This window comes from Rattus norvegicus, chromosome 9, assembly GCF_036323735.1.
Source record: "Rattus norvegicus strain BN/NHsdMcwi chromosome 9, GRCr8, whole genome shotgun sequence".
In the NCBI taxonomy this organism is placed as follows: domain Eukaryota; kingdom Metazoa; phylum Chordata; class Mammalia; order Rodentia; family Muridae; genus Rattus; species Rattus norvegicus.
In genome coordinates this window covers 7,567,386-7,595,314 of record NC_086027.1, presented here as the reverse complement: position 1 = coordinate 7,595,314, position 27,929 = coordinate 7,567,386, and the positions used below count along the sequence as shown (strand labels likewise).

General features: G+C 38.6%; 1 protein-coding gene across 2 annotated transcripts in view; it reads left to right on the top strand.

The window, feature by feature from the left end:
• The first annotated feature begins 1,015 nt into the window (after nucleotides 1–1,015).
• The window catches only part of Sult1c3 (sulfotransferase family 1C member 3), a 45,461-nt gene continuing 18,547 nt past the window's right edge, over nucleotides 1,016–27,929 (top strand). Inside the window, exons 1-2 of one of the 2 annotated variants that reach the window (XM_063267705.1) lie at nucleotides 1,016–1,148; nucleotides 7,158–7,198. The gene's annotated coding sequence lies outside the window, so the exon portion shown is untranslated. The remainder of the gene's footprint in view (nucleotides 1,149–7,157; nucleotides 7,199–27,929) is intronic. The other variant, NM_031732.2, reaches the window with a different exon arrangement.

The window sequence follows — 27,929 nt, the reverse complement described above, 5'->3', positions numbered from 1 at the left end:
GGCACTTTAGATTAACTCTTCTAAAAAGGGGGAGTGGTATGTCTGTAATTTTATAATTTTTCAAATACAATTCTTGCTCCCTCCCAAAAAATAAGTAATAGTTTATTCTCTAGTAAAATGGCCCTGGAACACAGATTCAGGCTATCCTGAGTTACATGTTCCCATGAAGTAGAGTTTAATAAAAGTTTTATATGACAGAAAAAGACAAAGTTGTAAATCAATGTATTTTTCTAAAATGTCAATGGAAATTTTAGTTAGATGTTACACAGAGAGAGGAAACCTATGCTGTAGAACTGAGATGCTGACGGATGGCATTCTGAGCAATTTGGTTCATGGAAGTTTTGTTACATTAATACATCTTAAAGGGTTTTACTTATTACTCACAGGATATAAGGTATACCACACAGGTGGGCAAGGAATGCCTATTTACCAGGCCCAATAACCTGCAACATTCCAACCTCACCATCATCAATGAAGTCCTAAGCAGTTAATTAGCCTTGCAGAAAATTTAATAGAAGGTGTGTCTTCTAAATGTCATGACACAAGACAACGCAGATACAAAACATTTGATTAAAAAAAGCTAATGTAGTACTGAAGAGCCCTGCTATCTCTACAGGCTTTCCCATCATTCCTTTCATTCAGTATTTTAAATTTGTGGAGGACGCTTCCCTGCTTCTTTCAAAGTAGTTCAAGCTCTAAGAGGACAATTGTGATATTTTCCTTTCTTAAAGTTAGCATTTTACCAGGACAAGAAGGAAAAGCCCAAAGCTAATTAGTTCGTTTTCACAGCCTTCATGCCTGCTAATAATCTGCCTAACAAAGAAGCAGAACTCTGACTCCAAGGGCCTGTGAGGCTCTCGGGGAGCCTGGTGGTATTCATATAATGGCAGGCATCCTCTTATTTCCTTGTTACCTCTGCCTCACTCTGCACAACTGGTGCCTGAGTAGCCTGATCTATGGCCCGCCCTTGGGGGAGGAGAGAACAGGATTAAAGTAAAAACTGCCCTTTGGGCTCCCCTGCAAGTGGCATGCATCTGGCAGAATTCAAAAGGTATCCTGAAAGAACAGTCTAAAGACAGTGAAGTCATCAACATTCAACAAGCAGGGAGCAAGGGCCAAGGTATAGAAAGACTCTCACCTGAAATCCTGTAAGTATTACTGTTTTCCTCGGTTACCCTTGAGGGCAGACAGCAAGGTCTGGAAGAGGGGAAAGGGTAGTCACTCTTTGTAGCAGAGAAGAGAGTGCTACATTTGCAGTGATAAAGCAGAAATGTCTTGTTATGCCTCTGTCCCCAAATTTCCAAAGTTCTGGGTTCCATTGATCTTATTGTTAGATTTAAAAGTAAGACTTCCCTGAAGGATTTGCAGAACTCCTCATCAAGAACTGTCAAGTAACTTTGTCCCTGAAGGAAGACACCAAGTTTAAATGAATCTGCCGTAAAGCAGGACCAAGATTTCCTCAGTGGATGGATGATACTGGCACAAGTTCTATCCACTGTATGTCTGAGGAGCTACCATGGGCTAGCTGTTCTGAAAAAAACAAAAACAAAAACAAAAACAAAAACAAAGTTGGGAAGTCCATGGGCTGACTGCAGAGTCCAAGGAACCACAGCCTTCTGTGTTTCCTTCTCCTGAGGAAAGGGGTAGCTCCTTTTTTCTTTTCTCAGGAGGAACTCAGGCCTTTACTTCAGACCTTGGCATTTGACTGCCTGGGTTCAGAAGAGAGTTTTCACAGCTTTCCCAAGAGTGCTGTGAGTATAGATACCTAGGGGCGTCTCAGGATACTGAAGCCTTGAGAGGTTATGGCATTCCAAGAACAGAAGAGAAACTAAAAAGTTTTCTTGCAGAAGTACCAGGACCTCAGGCTCCCTAAGAGCATCCTCCTTCAAGTCAGAGACAGGTTGATTACAGAAAGCACCCTTAGGTGCTAGGGGCACAAAGGAATTCTCTCATGGAGACAGGATTTAATTGCCTGACACAGTTCATGGGTCTTCCTGTGACCTGACAGCCTTGGAGCTGAACACAGCCCCTCTCTGGGATTTGATACTGAAAGTGAAGAGAACAGTTCCTGATATCCTTAAAATCACCCCCACTGGGCCACTGTAAAGAGGCCTTTTGGTTTTTCCCTGGCATGGGAACACAGAGAAGAGAACAATGACATAGATGGCTTGGACCCAGCCATCTGCAGGAGTTCCTGAAGTGAGAGCCCTCAGAGTTCCTCCAGCTCCACTGTGGATCTGGAGATCCTGAAACTTTCAAGGTACTCAAGGATAAAACCCTCAGCCTCCAAGAGCACAAGGGAGCTGGCTCTGTGCCATTGTTATTTTCCCACAGAGACTTCACATGCCAGGCTGTCTGTAATAATCAATGCAGGGTAAGCAGGACTAGGCAGGAATCAAACTATTACTCAAGGCAGAAAAGGTCATGGGTGGATATTTGAGGAGAGTCACTTAACCACCGTAGCAGGAAGCAGGCTTCCATTATATACCATCATTGCACTAGCATTGCCAAGTTCTTCAGACACAGGTCTTCCAGCCAAAAGGCAGAAACAAGTTTAATCATAGAATTCAGTAGTAAAGTTTACTTCAGTATCCCTGTTTTTATATGTCATTGTTTTTTTACTAAACTGAATGTGTTCACATTCACTATCAATTTAAGAGTTTATTTCTCTAAGAAACTAAGATTTGTTTTCTGTCTTAGTATAAAAACCTGAAAAGAAAACTAAAATCCTTAACACATATATCCTAAATGGTCCTTCTTGCCCATTTTCAAAATAGAGAAATTTTACTTAAGCCACAAATAAGAGATTAAGGAAATTCCAGTTCGGGGAAGGGATGAAAGAAAAAGGGACTTCCAGTTCAGGTAACAAAGCCGACCTTGAAAAGCCTGCAAAAACAAACATTAGGAAACTGGATAGGTGCGGCAAACAACCTGTTTGCCCAGAACTGGGTGAAAAAGGCAAAGGACATTTCAGGGTCGCTAGAAAGGGGAACACAGCTGTGAGTATAGCAGGCTGAACAGCTGTCCCATGGGGACATGGCTAGAATGCCAACTGGAGCTACATTTGTAACATTTTTAAATTGTAACACAATTACATCATTTCTCCCTTCTCTTTCCTCCCTCTAATCCTTCCCATGCCCTCTTTATTTTAGTTGTTACACACACACACACACACACACACACACACACACACACACACACTCCTAAATGTATAAAAACAATCAGCCCAGTTACTTGTATAATGTTACTTGTTGACCACTTGTATTGAAAAATCTACTTGGAAATGAGAGTCTTTTTCTAGGGAAGACAATTTCTCCCACTCTTAGTTTTCTTTACTACAGAATTTTAATGCATAAATATCAGCACCAAAATTCCTTGCAGCATTGGGAACTGGAAATAAATGACCTAGTTCAAATGTGGCTTCTTCAAAGGACCCTGGAGAAAGTGGTCCCCTTGGAATTGGAGATATGGCTCTGTGGTTAAGAGCTTTACAACCATCTGTAACTTCAGCCCCAGAGCATTCAGTACCCTCTTCTGGCCTTCTCAATCACTGAGTCAGCATATGGTGTACAGATATGCATAAGCTGATACCATTAAGTAATTTTTAAGTGGTCCCATATGAGCAAAAATGGAGACTCAGATGTAGATAAACAAGTATCTTCTCAGTTCAGTTAGGCAAGAACCAATGCAACAGAGCAAGCCATGAAGCTCGTCTGTCCCAGCAACCTCAAAGACAGCAGTCATCACAAAAGCAAACTGCAAGTTAGCAATATCCTGAATCTGTATCTCATGTCCTGAGCTTCTCTGAAGAGATAAGCCTTCAACAAAGCTGTAGTGTTAGCTCATATGGAAATGAACTTGCTATCTTAAACACTACTCACTAGGGAAAGGAAAGCTACTTGTCCTAAGACTTCCTAAAAGAGCCCAAGTAGTGGTGAATGCCTATAATCTCAGATTTTAGGAGGCTGAGTCCTAAGACATAAAACAGAGGGAATGCATGTTTGAGGAGATAGCTATATCAGACTCCTGTCAGCATGCACTTCTTGGCATCAGCAATACTGCACTTCTGAGAGTCCTGCTGTCTCCCCAGAGGATCTGGGTACAGAAAGCTGTGGGACCACCTCAGCTCTGGGCGCAGGCATAAACCAGAAGGATCCTGTCCTGGGATTCTCTGTCCTGAGGGCTCCAGGAAAGTCCTTTGGAGAAGAAGCGGCGGTCTTCTGTTTCAGATGTGTCAGCAATCCTGGCGACTGGCTTTCAGCTCTGGTGCACAGAGTCTGGAAGGATCTTGTCCCTTACTGCTCCTAGGTTACTGTGTCCAGAGGACTCCAGGCAGTTTCCTCTTGGTCCAGGAATGTGAGCAGAAGTGGTGGTCTCCCCTGAGCTTTCAGGATTGTCCGAACTTCTGAGAGCCCATCTCTTTCTCCCATGGGATTTGGGTAGAGAGAGCTGTGAGACCAAGTCAGCTTCCTTGAGATTGTAATATAATTACAATCTCTCCTACTTCCAACTTTCCTACTGTTACTAATGTAAGGTTAAGGTCTCATGGATTTTTCCCTGATCCAGTAGTTTGGGCAATAATGTTGGTGAAACTTTTCGATATTAATAGATTTATGCTAATGTATTCTGATATTAGTAGAAGACACAATCTCATAGCAAAGGCACTGATCCTCAGATCTTACAATCTTTCTGCCCTGTCTTCTGAATTATTCTCAGAGCCTTAAGTATGGTAGTATTTTGCAGATGTATTAATCAGAATGAGATTCTACATCTCAGCATCTTTACTGGCTATTGTTTTCTGTATTTCTGTCTTTTACCTGAGAAGTTGATGAGAAGTGAAGATTAAACTTATCTGTGGGTATAAAAACTTGCTTCAAGTTCTAATATGTGTCAAATTTGTAGAAAGTTCCATGGGCTCTAAGACTGTGGTGTATTCTTTAGTGTTTGAATAGAATATTCTGAAGATATGTTAGGTCTATTTGATTTATAATTTCTTTTAACTCAAAATTTCAATTAAGTTTTGTTCAGATGATTTGTCTGTTGGTCAGAGTGAGTAATTGAAATCACACACTATAACAGTGTTGGGATAATGGTTGGTATATATAATTTCTCTTCTCTCTCTCTCTATATATATATATGTATATATATATAATGTATATAGTCCCTGTGTGTATTTATTACTTTTCTCTTGCTGTGATAAAATACCATGAACAAGACCACTTAAAGAATGAAGTGCTTGTTTGGGCTTATGGTTTAAGAGGGATAAGAGTCAGGGTTGGAGATTTGGCTCAGTGGTAGAATGCTTGCCTAGCAAGTGCAAGGCCCTGGGTTCGGTCGCCAGCTCCGGAAAAAAAAAGGGGGAGAAAAAAAAAACAAAAAGAGGGATAAGAGTCTTCTCAACATCCTGAAAAACCAGCATGAATAGTAAAGTAGAACATCAAACTGAGGGCTCCCTCTTGGACCATAATCCAAAAGCTAGAGAGAGCAAACTGGAAGTAGGGAGAAATCTTAAGCTCTCAAAACCCACCTCAGTGAATACTTCTTCTGACAAAACTGCACGTACGAAACTGTTTCACCAGCTGAAGACTAAGTATTCAAATCCCCAGACTATGAGGCTAGGCCCTTTCTCACTCAAATCAACATACTACTTAGTGAATTTGTGTTTGGAGTTATGTAATTAGGGAGGATTGTTCCTTTAATGAGTGTGAATTAACATTACTTATCTCATTAGAGCAATTTTGCATTGCTGTCTGTTTTGTCAGACACTAAAGAAGTTTTGTTCATCAGTTCCATTTGGTTCATATAGCTTTCTCTAGTCTTTAAGTGTGTATCAATAGGCATGAGGTATGTTTCTTGGAGGCATCGAAAAGATGATTCCTACTTTCTAACCCAGTCAAATCATTGTCTTTTTATTGAAGAATTGAAAACATTAATATTAAGGGTTATGTGGAACAATAAATTCCTGTCATTGTGCTTTAGAATAATTTATTTCCTCTGATTTTATGGCTATGTTTATCCTTCTCTTCCAGTATTCTTTGTAGATATGAATTGGTAGCCATAAATTTCTTTAATTTGTTTTTATCATGAGCTGTTTTTGATCCTTTAATTTTAATACAGTTTTGCTGGGTATAGCAGTCTGAGTATCACTGTTGGTCTTGGAATACATCTTTCTATGCCCTTTCAGCTTTAAATTTTTTTGTACAATAATCAAATAGCACTCTGAAGAGCCTTCATAATAATCAAGTAGTATACTGATGAGCTTTCATTTATAAGTGATTTGATCTTTTTCTCCTAAAACCTTTAATATTCTTTCCTTAGGTTGTCTTTATAATGTTTTAACTATAATATGTCCAAGGGAATTTATATATATATATATATATATATATATATATATATATATATATATATATATATATATATATATATAAAATCTAATTGTAGTTTTGTAGGCCTACTATATTCTGGGTAGGTATCACTTTCTTCTGGTTTGGAGAATTTTCCTTCTATGGTTTTATTGAAATTCTTCACTATAGCTTTACTAATGCTATTAGTCATGTATTTCTATGCTTATAAATCTTGAAGTTTTTCAATATTGTGCCTGAGTTCTCCAGTGGGAGAACTGATGTTTCTGATTTTATTTTTTCTAAATTTACCACTTATGTTTTCTGAGTTATCCAATTCTTCTACCTTGCCTTTCAGCCCGATTTTTTCTATTTTTACATGTTCCACTCTGTTGGTAATGTTTACCATTGGGAATTTTGTTTGGATTATTCAGTTCTTCATTTTTAGTTTAATTTTAGTTTGAGTTTTCTCCAGGAATTATACTTTCTATTTTTTTATAATTCTATTTTTATTTCTTGAATTGACTTCCTTATTTGTATATCTTTTTATTATTTATCTTATTTGGGTTGTTTCAACATGATTATAATCATTCTTTTGAATTCTTTTCTGGAGATTCTTCTGTGCAAATTTCATTAAATGTTGTTATTAAGTGACTAATGATTTGTAAATGAGGCTTATTGGCTTGGATTATCATGTTGTTTCTGTTCCTGCAGTGGGAAACACACATCTGCAGCTAGTTTACTGGTTTGTCTTTTGTTCCCCTTCATCGGCAGTTTTTATTTTAAAAAATTTAAGTGCTCTCTTTTTCTTTCCAGGGTGGCATTTACATGTTCATTGGAGGACTAAGTCATAGTAGGTTTGTGATGTCATAATTCTCTGTGAGACTTAGATTTACGGTGGTATGCTCTACCTCAAGTTCTCTTCAGAGGCTTGCTATTTTTCTATGTCAGTTAGGGCCTGTCTGGTTCTCACACTTTCTCTGTGATTTTTTAAACTCTATACACATCTACGGGCCTAACTCAGATCTGGTCTCCACCCTGAGTCTCCAGCTTTCAAGAAAATCATTGGGCATTATGGAACTCCAAAGCAAGAGTAGGCTCTGTCCTCTTTCACTGAAACCATTGGGAAATATAGAATTTTCTATATACATGTGTTCTTAATTCAGAATCAAATTCCTCTGTAGTCTCTTTTAATCATCACAAGACTATTCTATATTTTCATTATTTAATGATAAATAATGTTGATGCTTTTGAAGGATTCAAGTTAGTTATCTCATATTATTTTCCATGCTCTCATGTGTGTAAGTGTGTCTTCATGTATGATATTCAAGTTAAATATTATCACTAAAATATTTCTTAGGCCATGATATTTACATGTGATTGTGCTGTAGTAGACAATATGTCAAAGTTACTGATTCTAATTCGGATTACATGGTATTACAGAGTATCTGGCCAAATCTCTTCTCTGTGTGGGACATTTCCTTTTAGAAATCTGAATTATATGAATATCCTATTTTAGTCAACTTTTTACTCCTGATTATTTGGAGGTATTCTATTTATTATAGTTATAAAAAGCATACTTGATAAAGTTTATTCTTAATAGTAAAAGAAATAAGAGCCAGAAAACATGGAATGACAGAAGATGAAGATAAAAGTCTATGCCTAGAAAATACTGAGTAAAGATTATATATGTACATTTTTTATCAGACAAACTAATCTTTAAAGGAAAAGGATCAAGACCCAGTGTGGTGGCTAATGCCTATAATCACAACCCTTGGAAAGCTGAGATCAAGGCCAGCCTGGGCTATATAGTAAATAATAGGCCAGCTCTAGGGTACAGAAAAAAAAAACCCTGTATCTTAGTCACATTTTTACTGCTATATTAAGACATCATTACCCAAGCCAACCTACAAAAGAGTTTATTTAATCTTATGATTGCAGAGTGCTAGGTTACAATGGCAGAGCAAAGGCATGGTGAATAACAGCTGGAACAGCAGCTGAGAGCTCATATCTTGATCAACCAACAGTACTCAGAGAGTACACTGAAATAGGCACAAATCTTTGAAACCTCAAAGCCTACCCTCAGTAATATACCTCCTACAACAAGGCCATAACTCCTAATCCTTCTCAAACAGTGCCACCACCTTGAGATTAAGAATTCATACACATGAACACCACAGGAGCCATTCTTATTTAAACAGTCACATCCTACTCCCTCGTACCCATCAGGAGTCATAATATAAATATCATACCATATTTATAATATAACATATTATAATATAAAATTCATTTAGTCCTAGTTTAAAAGTCCTCATAGTCTTTCAGTCTTAATACTGTTTAATAGTCCAACACTAAAAATCACTTATAAGACTCAAAACAATATAATTTTAATCTCTTATAAAATAAAAAAGTAAATTATATACTTCCAATACATGATGGCATAGAATTTCTGTACAGGAAAAATGGGAACAGGGTGAGATTCTGCAATAAAGGAAGGCCACAACCCAGCACGACAAATTCTAAATCCTGTAGCTCCATATCTGGTACATGTGTCAGGTCCCAAAGAAACCCAGGACAAGTCTCACTCAGTACTTATGGCTCCTATCAGCGTTTTTCACTTTCCCTACCCTAACTCTCTCCATTGCAGAGACTCGGCTATTCTCCCCACACCTTCTCTGATTCCTATATAACATCAGTCATCTTAGTTATGTTGTCTCCTGGTCTCTGGGTTCAGAGACACCTTTTTGTTTTGTGAAATATAAAAAAGCAACTTACACTGGTGCTGGCTATGCTCTAGTAACATGGCTTCCCCACCTCCGGGGGGAGAGGGGATGACCTCTCAACTTGCCATTCTCTTGGTGAGTATCCTGCTCATATTCCCAGCCATCTGCCCCCTTTGGTTAGCTGTCACAAATCCCTATAACCCAGTAAAATCAAAAGTATAGAGGCTTATTATTTATCAATCAGATTTATATCAGTCAATTCTCAACCCACAAAACATCCACACAATGAACTCAGAGCCAATTGATATGATATAAGCTGCCCACCACATTGGACAAATTGTCCTGTATTAGTCCATCCCTTCTATGGTATTCATAGCTATCTGGCTATTTAAAGCCACATCGATCTGGTTCCTCCTCTTCCTCCATCTTTCTTCCTTCTTCCTGTGTGTCCCTATATATCCCATCTCTAAAACACTCAGCCCACCTTTATTCACTGCCCAATCACAGGCTCTAGCCTTTTCTTGTGCCTGCCCTCACCTGCATACAGACAGAAATCCACACATTTTCTGTTGTTGCTTCTTTAGGAGAAAGTTTTTTAGGTCTTTTCCTTTCAAAAGTTGGAAGCATCATTAGGTAAAGTCATTTCCTGAGGGTATCCCTCTGTTTACTCCATTTTAAATCAGACCTTTTGAGTGTAGCCTCAAGAAAACTCTTAAAACAATGGCAGAAGCCAGATACGTTGCATGTATACTGATCTATCAGAGGAATACTTCTGTCTTAGGGTTTTCATTGGTTTGGAAACAAACCATGACCAAGACAACTCTTATAAAGAAAACATTTAATTGGGGACAGCCTACAATTTCAGAGGTTCAGTAGATTATCATCATGACAGAAAGCATGGCAGAATCCTGCTAGAGAAGAAGCTGGTAGTTCTACATCTTGATCTGTAGGCAGCCTGGAAGAAGACTATATTCCAGGCAACTAGGAGGAGGAGAACACAAATCCTCCAACAAGGCCATACCTTCTAATAGCGCCATCCCCTGTGTCATGCATATTCAAACCAGCACAATTCACTCCTTGGCTTATTCAAACACATGGGAGCCATACCTAGCCACAGCATAATGCAAAAATACATTTAGTCCAACTTCCAAAGTCCCTATAGTCTATAATATTGTCAGCAATGTTAAAAGTTCAAAGTATCCTCTGAGATTCATGCAATCTCTTAACTGTAATAATATCCTGTAAAATCAAAAGCAAAAGGCAAATCACATACTTCCAACATCATAAGATATACATTACCATTCCAAAATGTGATAGTGAGGAAATATTGGATCAAAGCAAGACAGGGAAACAGCAGGACAACTCTAAACTCTGCACCTCCATGTCAGACACCAATGCAGTCTTCAGATCTATAACTCCTTTCATCTTTGTTGATTGCAACAACTTCTTTCTCTTGGGCTGGTTCCACTCCCAGTTAGTTTTCCTCAGCTCGTGGATCTAGCATCTCTAACATCTTGGGTATCCAAAGCAACTTCACCCTTACAGCTTCTTGTTCCAATGTCTGGGATCCACACATTATCTTCTGGTCTCCTCTAAGGAGCTTGGGTCACTTCCCTGGCTCTGCCCTCTGTAGCACTCTAAGCTCCGGTTAACTCTATTCCATTGTGGCTGCTGTTCTTAGTGCTCATCCCATAGTACTACTAGAATGTCCAATATGTGGGGGTCTCCCATAGCAATGATGCCTCACCAATACCCTTTCCTAGGCTCTGTTCATGGAGCCAAGGCTCAACTTCTTTACATAACCCATGACCCCTTCAGTCCTAGGCCATCTACTGCAACTGAGGATGGCTGTCTCTGAACTCTCACAGAGAGAGACAAGCCTCAACTGCTCTCCATGACCCCCTGATGTCTTCAAAACCAGTTTCACCTGAATGATTCCTACACATTACCATGCCCAGCTGTAACACAAAGTATAACTTTGTTTATCTCTGGAGCATAGCTTCTTTGTTGTCTCAGAAAACACTTCCCAGAAGATTTCACTCAATGACACTGGTCTTTTGTTAATGATTGCTAGTTTCTTGGCCCTGGCTTATTAGCATTGTTGTCCCAGTAATCTATCTACTCTTAATTTTAAATCTAGGGCACCAAAGCTGCTGAGTTCTGCTGCTTGCTGGGTCCAGAATATTCTGCCTTTGTTCTATTACACTGTCACCAGCTTGTTTTCTAGTTCCTTCAAGTCTAACCTTGGCAGTCCTGGAATTTACTTGCAGACTGACCTTGAACTCTGCATTACTCTGTCTCCTTCATCCTGGCATTAAAGGCATGTACTACCACACCTAAGTTTTTCTCTACCAGGAAATTGCTTTGTACCAGGCTGGCCTTTAACCCATACAGTTTGCTTCCTTTTCCTAAGATTATATGGGTGTTCTGCCATGCTGGGGCCTAAGCTTCTCATGGCCACTATCCCTCAAGATCTGAATAAAAAGCTTGTGTCATTCAGTCTCAAGTTCGGGTCATGTTTGTGCTCTAAGTTTCTGAGTTGTAATTATTTTCAGATTAAAACCTCAAATGAAAACAATAACCAAGTAATAATAACGCCTAGATAAAACTACCCCTTGTACAACTAAAAAAGCATAAACAATAAGCATGGCATTGGTGTGGTCTTGACACTAAGTTGCCACTCACTTAATCTATATATCTCCTTGAATATAGGATTTATATCTATTCTAATTCCAGGTGCCCCTTCATTCTTTTTTATTTCTTTGTAAAGGTATGTTTTTATTGGATATTTTTTATTTACATTTCAAATATTATTCCCTTCCCAGGTTTTCTGTCCATAAACCCCTATCCCATCCCCCTCCCACTACTTCTGTGAGTGTGTTCCCCCTCCCCAACCACACATGGCTTCCCATTTCCCTGCCCTGGCATTTCCCTACACTGGGCGGACCAGCCTTGGCAGGACCAAGGACTTTTCCTCCCATGGTATCAACAAGGCCATCCTCTGCTATATACTTAGCTGGATCCATGGAACTGTCCAGGTATACTTTTGGGGTAGTGATTTAGTCCCTGGGAGCTCTAGTTGATTGGTATTTTTCTTCTTATGGGGTGCAAAGCCCTTCAGCTTCTTCAATCCTTTCTCTAACTCCTCCAAAGAAGGAGTTCAATGATTTGCTGCTAGCATTCGCCTCTGTATTTGTCATGCTCTGGCTAAGACTCTCAGGAGAGAGCTTTCTCAGACTCCTGTCAGCATGCACTACTTGGCCTCAGCAATATTGTCTGGGCTTGGTGACTGTATGTATATGGACTGGATCAGCATGTGGGGCAGGCACTGAATGAGCATTACTTCTGTTGCTGATCCAAACTTTGTATCCATATCTCCTACTATTAGGAGATATGTTCCCCCTTTTATGAAGGACTGAAACATTTGGTCATCAATCTTCTTGAGCTTCATGTGGTCTATACATTGTATCTTGGGTAATTCCAGCTTTGGGCTAACATCCACTTTGGGCTAATATACCATGTGTATTCTTTTGGGACTATGTTACTTCACTCAGGATGATATTTTCTAGTTCCATATATTTGCCTATGAACTTCATGAAGTCATTGTTTTGTTTTTAAAGATTTTTTTAAATTTATTATATATAAGTACATTGTAGCTGTCTTCAGACACACCAGAAGAGGGCATCGGATCTCATTACAGTTGGTTGTGGGCCACCATGTAGTTGCTGAGATTTGAACTCAAGACCTCTGGAAGAGTAGTCAGTGCTCTTAATCACTGAGCCATCTCTCCAGCCCCAAAGTCATTGTTTTTGATAGCTGAGTAGTACTCCATTGTGTAGATATACCACATTTTCTGTATCCATTCCCCTGTTGAAGGGCATCTGTGTCCTTTCCAGCTTCTGGCTATCATAAATAAGGCTGCTATGAAAAGAGTGGAGCAGGTGTCCTTATGTTGGAGCATCTTTTGGGTATATGCCCAGTATAGCTGGGTCCTCAGGTAGTACTATATCCAATTTTCTGAGGAATCTCCAAACTGATTTCCAGACTGGTTGTACCAGCTTGCAATCCCACCAACAATGGAGGAGTGTTCCTCTTTCTCCACATTTTCACCAGCATCTGTTGTCACCTGAAGTTTTGATCTTAGCCATTCTGACTGATGTAAGGTAGAATTTCAGGGTGGTTTTGATTTGCATTTCCCTGTTGACTAAGGATGTTGAACATTCCTTTAAGCACTTCAGAGCCATTCGATATTCCTCAGCTAAAAATTCATTGCTTAGCTCTGTACCCCATTTTTTTGGCATTGATCACTATTTTCTTTTTTATTTTATTTTATTTTATTTTATTTTTTAACTTGAGTATTTCTTATTTACATTTCGAGTGTTATTCCCTTTCCCGGTTTCCGGGCCTACATCCCCCTAATCCCTCCCTTCCCTTCTTTATGGGTGTTCCCCTCCCCATCCTCCCCCCATTGCCTCCCTCCCCCCAACAATCACGTTCAGTCTTAGCAGGACCCAGGGCTTCCCCTTACACTGATGATCTTACTAGGATATTCAATGCTTCTGTACCCCATTTTTAATAGGGTTGTTTGACACTCTGGAGCCTGACTTATTCAGTTCTTTGTCTATATTGGATATTAACCCTCTCTATTGGATGTAGGATTGATAAAGATCTTTTCCCAATCTCTTGGTTGCTCTTTAGTCCTAATGTCAGTGTCCTTTGCCTTACAGAAGCTTTACAATTTTATGAGGTCCCATTTGTTAATTTTTTTTTTATCTTAAAGCATAAGCCATTGGTGTTCTGTTCAGGAAATTTCCCCCAGTGCTCATGTGTTTGAGGATCTTCCCCACTTTTTCTTTTATTAGTTTGAGTTTATTTGATTTTGTGTGGAGGACTTTGATCCACTTGGACTTGAACTTTTTACAGGACCATAAGAATGGGTCAATTGCATATTTCTACATGCTGACCTCCAGTTGAACCAGTACCACTTGTTGAAAATGTTATCCTTTTTTCTGTATGGTTTTAGCTCCTTTGCCAAAGATCAAGTGACCATAGGTGTGTATTCAATACTGGGTCTTCAATTCTAGTCCATTAATCTACCAGACTATCTCTGTACCAAAACCATACAGTTTTTATCACTATTACTCTGTAATACTGCTTGAAGTCAGGGATAGTGATTCCCCTAGAAGTTCTTATATTGTTGAGGATAGTTTTTGCTATCCTGGGTTTTTTCTTATTCCAAATGAATTTGCAAATGGCTCTTTCTAACTCTACGAAGAAGTGAGTTGGAATTTTGATGGGGATTGCATTAAGTCTGTAGATTGTTTTTGGCAAAACGGCCATTTTTACTATATGAACCCTGCCAATCTGTAAGCTTGGGAGATCTTTCCATCTCTGAGAATTTCTTCAATTTCTTTCTTCAGAGACTTGAAGTTCTTGTCATACAGATGTTTCACATACTTGGTTAGAGTCACACTGAGGTATTTTATGTTATGTATGACTATTGTGAAGGGTGTTAGTTTCCTAATTTCTTTCTCAGCCTGATTCCTTTGAGTAGAGGAAGGCTACTGATTTGTTTGAGTTAGTTTAATGCCCAGCCATTTTGCTGAAGACGTTTATCAGACTTAGTACTTCTCTGGTGGAACTTTTGGGGTCACATAAGTATACTATGATATCAGCTGCAAATAGTGTTATTTTGAATTCTTCTTGTACAATTTGTATCCCTTTGACCTCCTTTTGTTGTTTGATTGCTCTAACTATGACTTCGAGTACTATATTTAATAAGTAGGGAGAGAGTGGGCAGCCTTTCCAGTCTCTGATTTTAGTGGGATTGCTTCAAATCTCTCCCCATTTAGTTTGAGTCTGGCATTTGTTTATGTAGTAGATTACGTTGATGGATTTCTATATATTGAACCATCCTTGCATTCCTGGAATGATGCCTACTTGTTCATGATGGATGATCATTTTGCTGTGTTCTTAGATTCAGTTTGTGAGAATTTTATTGGTTGTTTTTTTTGCATAGATATTCATAAGGGAAATTGGTGTGAAGTTCCCTTTCTTTGTTAGTTCTTTTTATGGTTTAGGTATCAGGGTAATTGTGGCTACATAGAAAGAATTGGGCAGTGCTCCTTCTGTTTCTATTTTGTGAAATAGTTTGGACAGTATTGGTAATAGGTCTTCTATGAGGGTATGAGAGAATTCTGCACTAAACCAATCTTGTCCTGTTGGGAGACATTTAATAACTGTTTTTATTTCTTTAGGAGTTATGGGGTTGTTTAGATGGTTTATTTGTTCCTGATTTAATTTTTTTTTACCTGGTATCTGTCTAGAAAATTGTCCATTTCATCCAGAGTTTCCATTTGGTTGAATATAGGCTTTTGTAGTAGGATCTGATGACTTTTTGAATCCTCAGATTCTGTTGCTTTGTCTCCCTTTTCATTTCAGATTTTGTTAATTTTAATACACTCTCTATGTTTAGTATAGCTATGGGTTTATCTTGTTGATTCTCTTATAGAACCAGTTCCTGGCTTTGTTGATTCTTTGTACAGTTCTTTTTGTCTTTACTTGGTGGATTTCAGGCCTGGGTCTCATTATTTCCTGCTCTCTACTCCTCTTAGGTGTATTTGCTTCTTTTTGTTCTAGAGCTTTTAGGTGTGTAGTCAAGTTGCTAATGTATATGCTTTCCAATTTCTTTTTGCAGGCACTCAGAGCTATGAGCTTTCCTGTTAGCACTGCTTTCATTCTGTCCAATAATTTGGGTATGTGGTCCCATCATTTTTCTTAAATTCTAAAAAGTCTTTAATTTCTTTCTTTATTTCTTCCTTGACCAAATTATCATTGATTAGAGCATTGTTCAACTTTCACGTGTATGTGGGCTTTCTGTCATGTTTGTTGTTATTGAAGACCAGCTTTTGTCCATGGTGATCTGATAGGAGGCATGGTATTATTTCCAACTTTTTCTATCTATTGAGGCCTATTTTACAATCAATTATATGGTCAGTTTTGGAGAAGGTACCATAGGTGCTGAGAAGAAGGTATATTCTTTTGTTTTATGATGGAATGTTCTGTAAATATCTCTTAAATCCATTTGCTTCTCAACTTCTGTTAGTATCTCTGTTTCTCTATTTAGTTTCTGTTTCCATGATCTGTCCATTTATGACAGTGGGGTGTTAAAATCTCCCACTATTATTATGTGAGGCTCAGTGTGTGTTTTGAGTTTCAGTAAGGTTTATTTCATGATTGTAGGTGCCCTTGCATTTGGAGCATAGATATTCAGGATTGAGAATTCATCTTGGTGGATTTTTCCTTTGATGAATATGAAGTGTCCTTTCTTATCTTTCTTTTTGGTTGATAGTCAATTTTATTTAATATCAGAATGGCTATTCCAGCTCGTTTCTTGGGACCACTTGCTTGGAAAGTTGTTTTCCAGCCTTTTACTCTCAGGTAGTGTTTGTCTTTGTCACTTAAGTGGGTTTCCTTTATGTAGCAAAATGCTGGGTCCTCTTTACTTCTCCAGTCTGTTAGTCTGTGTCTTTTTATTGGGGAACTGAGTCCATTGATGTTAAGACATATTAAGGAATATTGACTCTTGTTTCCTGTTACTTTTGTTTTTAGAGGTAGAATTATGTTTGTGTGGCTTTCATCTTTGGGGTTTGTTGCAAGAAGATTATGTTCTTGCTTTTTCCAGGGTGCAGTTTTCCTTCTTCTGTTGGTGTTTTCTATCTATTATCCTCTGCAAGGCTGGATTTGTAAAAAGATGTAGTGTAAATTTGGTTTTGTCATGGAATATCTTGGTTTCTCCATCTATGTTAATTGAGAGTTTTGCTGGATATAGTAGCCTGGGCTGGCATTTGTGTTCTCTTAGGTTCTGTACAACCCATGCCCAGGCTCTTCTGGCTTTTATAATCTCTGGTGAGAGTCTGGTGTAATTCTGACAGGTCTGCCTTTATATGTTACTTGACCATTTTGCCTTGCTGCTTTTAATATTCTTTCTTTGTTTTTTTTTTGCATTTGATGTTTTGACTATTATGTGACAGGAGGAATTTCTTCTCTGGCCCAATCTATTTGGAGTTCTGTATGATTCTTGTATGTTTATGGGCATCTCTTTCTTTAGGTTAGGGAAGTTTTCTTCTAGAATTTTGTTGAAGGTATTTACTCGTCCTTTGAGTTGGGAGTCTTCACTCTTTTCTATACCTATTATCCTTAGGTTTGATCTTTTTATTATGTCCTGGATTTCCTTGATGTTTTGTGTTAGTTCTTTGTGCATTTTGCATTTTGATTGATGGTTTGTGTCAATGTTTTCTATGGTATCTTCTGCCCCTGACATTCTCTCTTCTATCTCTTGTATTCTGTTGGTGATGCTTGCATCTATGACTCCTGATCTTTTCCCTAGGTTTCCTATCTCCAGTGTTGTTTTCCTTTGTGATTTTTTTATTGTTTCCATTTCCAATTTTAAATGGATGGTTTTGTTCAATTCCTTCACTTGTTTGGTTGTGTTTTCTCGTAATTCTTTACGGGATTTTTGTGTTTCCTCTTTAAGGGCTTCTATTTGTTTACCTGTGTTGTCCTGTATTTCTTTTAGGGAGTTATTTATGTCCTTCTTAAAGTCCTCTATCATCATCGTGAGATGTGATTTTTAAATCCAAATCTTGCTCTTCCAGTGTGTTTGGATATCCAGTATTTGCTTTGGAGGAAGAACTGGGCTCTGATGATGCCAAGTAGTCTTGGTGTTTGCTGCTTAGGTTCCTGTGCTCGCCTCTCACCATCAGGTTGTCTCTGGTGTTAGCTGGTCTTGCTGTCTCTGAGAGTGGCTTGACCCTCCTGTTAGCCTATGTGTCAGTACTTCTGTAGACCTGTTTTATACCAGCCAGATCTGGATACTCTGTCCTTTGGGACCAGGTCAGCTCCAGTCACAGGCAGAAACAGGATCCTGTCCAAGATTTCTCCTGGGTTTGTGTGTCCTGAGGGCTCCAGGCAGGTTGCTCATAGCAGAAGAGTTGGTCTTACCTCTGCTCTCAAGTGTGTCAACACTCTTGGTGACTGGCTTTCAGCTCTGGTTCAAGGCAGAGACTGGGAGGATCCTCTCCCTGACTGTTCTAGGTTCTTGTGTCCAGAGGGCTCCATGGGGATTCCTCTTGGGCCAAGCATGTGAGCAGAAGTGGTGGTTTCCCCTGAGCTCTAAGGATTGTATGCACTTCTGAGAGTCCAGCTCTCTCCTCAATGGGATTTGGGTAGAGAGAGCTATGGGATCAGGACAGCTCTGGGCACAGTCAGAAACCACCCCCCTTCATTCTTTGATCCTTATATTTTATTATTTTCTTTCCTAAGCTTGTTATGCTGATGCCTCTAGAACTATCCTTCCACAATTTAAATTACTCTTAGCCTCAGTGTCTTCCACATTTCTACTTGGATGGTCCATTAAGACTCACTAAAGCATTGCCCTGCTTCCCAAATCCAAAGTTCCAAAATCTAAATTCCTCCAAGCATGTTCATGCCTATCATAGCAATACTCCAGTCCCTGGTACCAACTCCTGATTTTATTAAAGTTTCCATTGCTATGAAAAGACCCCACTAAGGCAACTCTCATAAAGAATGAGGATTGCTTACTGTTTCTACAGCTATCTGGCAATGCGGTTAAGTTAGTAGTGTCTGATCTCTTCATTTTTCTTTTAACAAAGTTACTTAGTGCTGTGAACCTGTCTATTAAAACACCTCTATGTCCTCTGGGTATGTTGGGTATTCATTTTTCATTCAATTCTAGAGAGTTTTTAATTGCTTTCTTTATTTCTGTCATGACCTAATTTTTATGCAGTAGAGAGTTGAGCAGTTTCCATAAGTTTCTAAGATTTCTGTTGCTTTTGTTGATATCCAACTTGAATCTGTGGTAATCAAATGTGACGCAGTATATTATTTAAGTTTTTGTGTATCTTGTGACTTGCTTTCTGTCAAATTATGTGGTCAACTTTGGAAAAAGTCCGAAGAGGTACTATGGAGGCACAAAACTTTTGTGTTTGTGTGAAATGCTCTGTAAATATCTGTTATATCCATTTGGCTTATAATGTCATTTAGCTCCATCATTTCTGTTTAACTTTTATCTGAATGACCTGTTCATTGGCAAGAGTGGGATATTGAAGTCTCACTGTGTGAGGATAACTATGCTATTTAAGCTGTAGTGGTATTTTTTTTTTACAAAATTGAGTGCCCTTGTGTTTGGGGTATAGATGCTTGAAATGAAATTTCATCTTTCTGGATTTTTTTTTTTTGATGACTACGTTTTCATCTGAGGAGGGTTTTTGTTGATGTTTCTGTTTGTTTATGTGTTTTCTTGTTTGTTTGTGTTATCAATTATTTGCATGTCTATACCTTCTTGCTTGTTAGGTCCATCTGCTTGGAATATCTTTTTCCAACATTTTACCCTAAGGTGATATCTATAGTTGATGTTATAGTTCTTGGATGTAGCAGAAAAATGGATCTCGTTTTTGCATCCATTCTGTTAGTGTGTGTTTTTATTGGCAAATTAATCACAGTGATAATGAAATATATCAAATACCAGTGATTGTTGCTTCTTGTTATTTTATTGTTCTAGTTTTGTGTGTGTGTGTGTGTGTGTGTGTTTGTGTGTGTGCATGCGTGAGTACATATGTGTTTGCGTGTATTTGTATTCAACTTTTTTTAAGCTGATGTTTTCCTTCTAAAACCTTCTATAGGACTGGAATTTTAAATATAAATTTCTTAAATTTATCATGGATGTCTTTTTTTGTCTTTAATGATTGAAAGTTTTGCTGAGTGTAATAACCTGGGCTGGCATCTGTGGTCTCTCAGGGTCTACAACATATCTGCCCAAGCTCTTTTGTCTTTAAAAGGTTCTGTTGAGAAGTCAGATGTAATTCTAATAGATCTGACTTTTATGTTACTTGACCTTTTTCCCTTGAGGTTTTTAATATTCTTTCTTTCTTCTGCTCATTTAGTGTTTCAATTATTATGTGTCTTGGGTACTTTTTTCTACTCCAGTCTATTTGGTGTTCAGCATGCACCTGGATAGGTATCTCCTTCTTTAGGTCAGAGACATTTTCTTCTATGATTTGTTGAAAATACTTTTTGTGCCTTTACCTGGGTTACTTTTTCTTTCTGTATTTTTTTATTATTATAATTCTTATATTTGATCTTTTAATAGTGTTCCATATTTCTAGGATGATTTTTACTAGGTTTTTTTTTTAAGATTTAACATTTTCTTTGACTGATGTATCCATTTCTTAAATCATGTTTTCGATGCCTGAAATTCTCTCTTCCATCTTTTGCATTCTATTGGTGAAACTTGCCTGTGGTTTCTGTTTGAGTTCCTACATTTTTCATTTTCAGAATTTCCTCAGTTTGAGTTTTCTTTATTGATTCTATTTCCACTTTCAGATGTTAAATGGCTTTACTCATTTTTTCCACTGTGCTTTTATAAATTTATTTAAGGAATTTATTTCCTCTTTAAGGATCTCTATCATATTAGTAAAGGCTACCATAAGTTGTTCTTCCTGTGTTTCACCTATGTTGAAATTCTCAAGGCTTCATTTGTGGGTTTATTGGGCTCTTTTGGAGACATATTGCACTGCCTGGAATTGAGTGTGTTTTTGCATGGAATATAGACATGTAGGATTGGAAAGATTGTAATTCTAGGTGCTGATATGGTTTATTCTGAGATTTCCCAAAGAAAAACCAATTCAACCATTCTACACCAAGTTAAAAGTAGCTTCATTAAATATTAAATACTGACCAAAATATGGGCTTTGGTCAGGATAGCTCCTTGGAAATTCCCAGTTGAGTGTCCCTGGAATTTGTTTATTATAAAAACAAGCCTAGAAGCAACCTTACTATCCCATGAGACTTTTTTATTTTCCAAGAACTACAATTCCCAGAATTCCAGGAAGTTATCTTTTCCTTAGACAAGTGGGACTGACAGGTTAATTTGGGACATTATAATATCTAGTCTTCTCTTTTGGGAGGTTAACTGTTCATGCTTCCTCTCTGGTACTTAGGAGGATGTGTTGGCTGTGTATTACCTGGTAAAAAATTCTCTTGTGGACTTGATAGATGTGGTCACTGGGCATTTCAAGTAAAATGTGTTTCCGGGTATTGGGAACTGACTTGGGAATGAAATTGACTGGGAGGTGGCTCTGGGGATGATCTAAGAGGGAGTAAAGCTAGGTATTCTGTGGAAATCTGTTTAATCCCCTGAAAATGGGAACAGAGTGAAGAGAGGCCACATCAGAAGGTCTACTACAGAGCTTGGGTTGAGACTGGGGGATTAGAGTTGATGGAATGAACAGAGAGGCAATGAGCTGTAGTTAGCCTTCTAGCTTTTCTTGTCAGAGTAGCCTGTGAGTTTCCTGGGAGTGTCTGCTAAAGTTGGGGTCTAGGACAAATCAATGAGTATGGGAAAGGAAGTTAGGGGAAGAAGGTCTATGTAATCTACTGGAAATGGATACAGGAAGTAGGGAAAGTAATATAGCCAGTGTTTTGGAGAGATGTGAATAAAACTGGAGAATTTCATATTGAAGAGCAGAAGGAAAAGTAAAGATCTGCCTACCTGATTCCCTGGAGGAATGGCCCTTGGTTTTCATTGGAATTGGTTGTTTGGTTTTAGTTAAAGTCAAAGCAGAGTACTGGCTTCTCTTACCATCTAGAGAAGGTGCTATAACCCCTTTGGGAGTTAAATGTCAGATTTCTTGCATATCAGTTATTTACACTATGATTTATAACAATAACAAAATTACAGTTAGGATGTAGCAACAAAATAATTCGATGGTTGGGGATCACTTCCACATGAAGAACTGCATTAAAGGGCCATAGAATTAGAAAGGTTGAGAACCACTGATCTAGAGCAATCTCCTAGCCTCTTTTTTTTTGCATTGTTCACCTTTGAGCAGTTCTCTTATTGCAGCATGGTTCACATCCTGAATATACACTATTTTTCCTCCCATTTAGATTCAGATTAAATAACTTGGTAAAAATACCACAGAAAATGTCTTTCAGATTTTAACCCCATTGACAATTTGTAAAAGAAAAGATGTTGAATGAAAAATGAGTAAAAATGAGATCACATGAAATTTTCTCATGTTTTCTTTTCAGTTTCCTTGTTATTTTTTTCTTCCAAAGCTTGAGATGGAACCCAGACCCTTGTAAATGTTCAATCTCTAAACTACAACATCAACTACAATAAAAATGTATAGGAAGTATTAACTCTCATTTGATTATGAATACAAATAAATCCCAAGTTACAAAACATTGTAAAGACAATAACATTCCCAAATCTGAACTGTGATTATAATTTAAAATTGGCAACAGAGTTTTAGCTATCTTTAATACTGCAACTATTAAAAGAAATAAGGCAAACTGTTATCTTCCGAGTGTCAGATTTCAGGCTGTTCTTGGATCTATTTTTGCATTTTTTTATATTTTATTTTATTTTATTTACTTACTTATTCTGTGACTGGCACATAGTGCCACATGCCTTTAATTTCAGGGTATAGGTGGATCTCTATGTTTTTCAGGCCAGACTAGTCAAGCCCCAGGGAAGCCAGTGCTACATAATGATACCCTGTCCCCCACCACAAAAGCAAACAAACAATCCCCAAAACAACACAAACAAATATAGAAAGTAAGAAAGAAAGGAAAGGAAAAAAAGAAATGAAAGGGGAATAAAGGAAATGAAAGACATATGTACAGTAGAAAAAAATGAATGGAAGGGTATTGGTGAAGTTCCCACAAACATCCATGGTAACTGCATTGCTAAGGTCAACTGAGAGTTATGCACTCCATCTGGTCTTCCCTACTACCTTTGCAATTATCTGGAACTGAGGTGGTCTTTCTCTTAATTCTCCTATACTGTGGCTTTGTCCCCACCAACTGCTTTCCCTCAGAGGGTAGCAGTTATGCAACCTTTTGCTGTTCTGATCCAGAATCTCTTCCAGGGCACTCCAGGCCTGAGTGATCCCTTCTTAAAGGGACGTACACAAAATACTTACAAGAATCCATAAAAAAAAAACTTTGAGAACTAGAGTCTCCACTTCTTCATGCAGAGTCTAGCCATGTTGGGTAGGTCTGTTCTATGTCCTATCCCTCTGACTCCTCACCAACAGACTACAACAAGAATTTTATTCAAGGCTAAGGAGTTTTAGAGTGCCTCTGGGATGTTGTCACTTTTTCTCATCCAATCATTACAAGTCTCTGATCCTAGACCAAAGGGTTAAAGAAACCTTACTTCATACTCTCCACCCTGGGAGTGTAGGGTTGTTCCCTTTCCAAACATAAGGTCAACTGGTACCTTCAGGAATAAGTAGGTGTATAGGATGAGAAGAGTTGTTACTTTAAGTCTCATTTTGCCACATTGGGTACACAGGTAAGGAAAATGTATCATCAAATGATTTACAAAGAAAGCCTTGTCAGGATTTCAGCAGTTTCGAACAAACTGACGGGAGCAGGTATTAGATGATTACCCAGTGATTTCACAGATACCAGTTGCTTCTTTTTTATAATAATGCCCACTACAACGTCTGGCTCACCTACTGTCTTAATGAGATCCTGGTCTATGTTTCACTTCTGGGTAGCTGCTGTGTCAGCTTCATATTGCTGCTTAAGATTACTACAGATGTGGTGGTTTAAAGCAACATAAGCTTTCTAGCTTCCAGGTTCTGAGACACAAGTTCAAGGTCAGGCTTTTGGTGAGGCTACTCTCCCAGAAGTCCTAGGATAGAAGTAAGGTATTGTCTGCCTGCATTCTTGACTGCAGCTCTTCCACATGGTGTCATTAACTATGTCTATATGTTTCCATATCTCTCTGTCTCTATCTCCACCTATCATTCTCTCTTTCAATTAGTGACTGGTTTCAAAGTCACTATGTAGCTGAGGGTAACCTTGATCTTCCTTCCTCAGTTCTGGCATGACAAATTTATCCCAACATCCCTGGGTTTCACACACACATCCTAAGGAGCTTGTGTAACAATTGACATTCACAGTCATGTTGTCACGTAGTCATTTCTGCCCCCTAATCTCCTCCAGCTTTCTCTACTCATCTTCCCTCCTAGCTGCAGATCCCCATTCGCCTCCACTATCTACACAGTTTCATCTTCCTGATAAACCCATATAGTTGGAATCACACAGGATGTCGCCATTTCAAAGAGCTTTCTTTCACATAGTAGTGTGTACTGAGATTCCCTCTGTATCTTTCTGTTGCTTTATAGAGCATTCATTTTCCACAATAAAGTTAGACTCTGAGAAAAAAACAAAAATTTCAGAAACCATTCTTACCTCAGGCTACTTCAGGACTTACCTACAAACCCTACTACCCTGTTTCCTCACCTCTGAACTTAGTGAAAGGAATTCCTGGGCCAGAACAACACATTGCCAGTGACTGTGTCACTTCAGAATGAAAGAAGAAGGCACATCCTTAAAAAAGAGTTGCCATATGTGCTTTCTTTATGCCAGAGTCCTTTCTTCCTTTATCCCTATTAATTAATTTATTTTTTCACTTTTTTCATTCTCCTTCAAGTCATTCATTCATTCATTCGTTTGTTTGTTTGTTTGTTTGTTTATTTATTTACTTATTTATTTTTACACTCCTGGTTTTTATTCCCCTCCTGGCCCACCTCCCCCACCAGAGTTCCACATCACATACCTCTTCCCCACCCTCCCACCCCCACTCTATGTCTTCACAAGGATGTCCCGACCCCATTCACCACATCAGATCTCTAGACTTCCTGGGACCTCCAGTCTCGTGAGGGTTAGGTGCATTTTCTCTGACTGAACCCAGACTCAGGAATCCTCTGCTGTGTATGTGTTGGAGGCCTCGTCTCAGCTGCTCTATGCTGCCTGGTTGGTGATCCAGTGTCTGAGAGATCTCAGGGGTCCAGAGTAATTGAAACTGCTATTCCTCTGACAGGGTTGCCCTCCTCCTTAGCTTCCTCCACTTTTCCCTAATTCAGCCATAGGGGTCAGCAGCTTCCGTCCCTTGGTTGAGTGTACATATCTTCATCTGACTCTTTCAGTCTTTTGGAGGGCAATCATGATAGGTCCCTTTTTGTGAACTCCCTATAGCTTCAGTAATAGTGTCATGTCTTGAGGCCTCCCCTTGAGCTGGATCCCATTTTTGTCCTGTCACTGGATCTTCTTTTCCTCCCGCTCTTCTTTCCATCCCTTCATTTCCTTCAGACAGGAAGAATTATGGGTCAGAGCTTTGGTGTTGGGAAACCACCCCATCCCTCACTTGATGGCCTGTCTTTCTACTAGATGTGGAATCATTAAGTTCACTCTCCCCATTGTAGGGCCTTTCATCTAGGGTCACTCTCTTTGAGTTTTGAGAGTCTCTCACTTCCCATATCTCTGGTATGTTCTAGAGGGTTCTCCCAACTTCCTTCCTTCCCAGGTCAACTGTTTCCATTCTTTCTGCTGGCCCTCAGGGCTTTAGTCCTTTCCCCCCCACCCAATACCAAATCATACTTCCCCTCTTCCCCTCTTCCCCACCCCTACCCCCTTTTCCTCCCCTGTTCCTCCCTCTGTCCACCATTGTGGTTGCTTTCTTCTCCCTCCCAAGTGGAACTGAGGCATCCTCACTTGGGCCCTTCAGCTTGTTGACCTTTTTGAGTTCTGTGGACTGTATCTTGGGTACTCTGTACTTTATTTTTGGCTAATATCCACTTATTAGTGAGAACATACCATGCATGTCCTTTTGGGTCTGAATTACATCACCCAGGGTGACATTTTCTAGTTCCATCCATTTGCCTGCAAAACTCAGGATGTCCTTGTCCTTAATAGTTGAATAGTATTCCATTGTGTAAATGAACCACATTTTCTGTATCTGTTCTTCTCTTTTGGTACATCTGGGCTGTTTCCAGCTGCTAGCTATTAAAAATAAGGCCACTATGGACTTCATGGAACATGTGCCCCTGTGGCATGGTGTGGCATTTTTGGGGTATATCCCAAGAGTGGTATTTCCGGATCTTTAGGTAGGTCTATTTCCAATTTTCTGAGAAACCTCCAAATTGATTTCCAGAGTGGTTGTACCAGTTTGCAATCCCAACAGCAATGTAGGAGTATTCCTCTTTCTTCACATCCTCTCCAACATGTGTTGTCATCTGAGGTTTTGGTCTTAGTCATTCTGACCGGTATAAGGTAGAATCTCAGGGTCATATTGATTTGCATTTCTCTGATCACTGAGGACTTTGAACATTTCTTTGAACTTCTCAGTCATTTGAGTGTCCTCTGTTGTGAATTCACAGTTTAGCTCTATACCCCATTTTTTATTGGGTTGTTTGGGTTTTTGGTGGTAAACTTCTTAAGTTCTTTATATGTTTTAGATATTAGCCCTCTATCAGATGTGGGGTTAGTGAAGATTTTTTTCCTAATCTGTAGGATGCCGATTTGTCTTATTGACTTGTCTTCTGCCTTAAAGGAGCTTTTCAGTTTCATGAGGTGCCATTTATCAATTCTTGATCTTAGAGCATAAGCCATTGAAATTCTGTTTAAGAAATTTCTACCTGTGCACATGAGTTCGAGATTCTTTCCCAATTTCTCTTCTATTATATTCAGTGTATCTGGTTATATGTTGAGGTCTTTGATCCACTTGGACTTGAGCTTTGTGCATGGTGAGAAATATGAGTCTGTTTTTATTTTTCGACATACAGACATTCATTTAGACCAGCACCATTTATTAAAGATTTTTCTTTTTTCCATTGTATATTTTTGGCTTCTTTGTCAAAGATCAAGTGTGCATTAGTGTGTGGTTTTATTAGGTCTTCAATTCTATTCCACTGATCTACCTGCCTGTCTCTGTTCCAATACCATGCAGTTTTTAATCACAATTGCTCTGTTGTAGAGCTTCAGATCAAGGATGGTGATTCCCCCAACTGTTCTTTTATTGTTAAGAATTGTTTTCACTACTCTGGGTTTTATGCCTTTCCAGATGAATTTGACAATTTTTCTTTCCATGCCTTTGAAGAATTGTGTTGAACTTTTGATGGGCATTGATTGCATTGAATCTGCAGATTGCCTTTGGTAGGATGGCCATTTTTACTATGTTAATTCTGCCAATCCACGAGCATGAGAGATCTCTATATTCTCTGAGATCTTTGATTTCTTTCTTGAGAGACTTGAAGTTCTTATCATAAAGATCTTTTGTTTGTTTGGTTATAGTTACCCCAAGATATTTTATATTATCTGTGGCTATTGTGAAGGGAATTGCTTCCCTAATTTCTTTCTCAGCCTTTTTTTATCATTTGTCTAAAGGAAGGCTACTGATTTATTTGAGTTAATTTTATATCTAGCCGCTTTGCTGAAGTTGTTTATCAGCTGGAGAAGTTCTCTGGCAGAATTTTTGGGGGCACTTATGTATACCATCATATTATCTGCAAATAGTGATAACTTTATTTCTTGGTTTGCAAGAATTTTATTGAGTATTTTTGCATTAATATTCATAAGCGAGATTGAACTGAAGTTCTCTTTTTTGGTAGCATCCTTGTGTGATTTAGGTATCAGATAATTGTAGCTTCATAGAATCAATTAGGTAGTGTTCCTTCTGATTTTATTTTATGGAATAGTTTGAAGAACATTGGTGACAGGTCTTCTTTGAAGGTCTGGTAGAATTGTGAACTAAATCCATCTGGCCCTGGGCTTTTTTTGGTTGGGAAGTTTGTAATGACTTCTTCTATTTCCTTATGGGACATGGACCTGTCTAGAAAGTTTACCAGCCCTTTATTTAACTTTGGTATGTGGTATCTCTAGAAAACCATCCAAATCACCTAGATTTTCCAGTTTTGTTAAGTATAGGCTTTTGTAGTAGGATCTGAGGATTTTTTTTAAATTTCCTTCATTTCTGTTGTTATGTCTC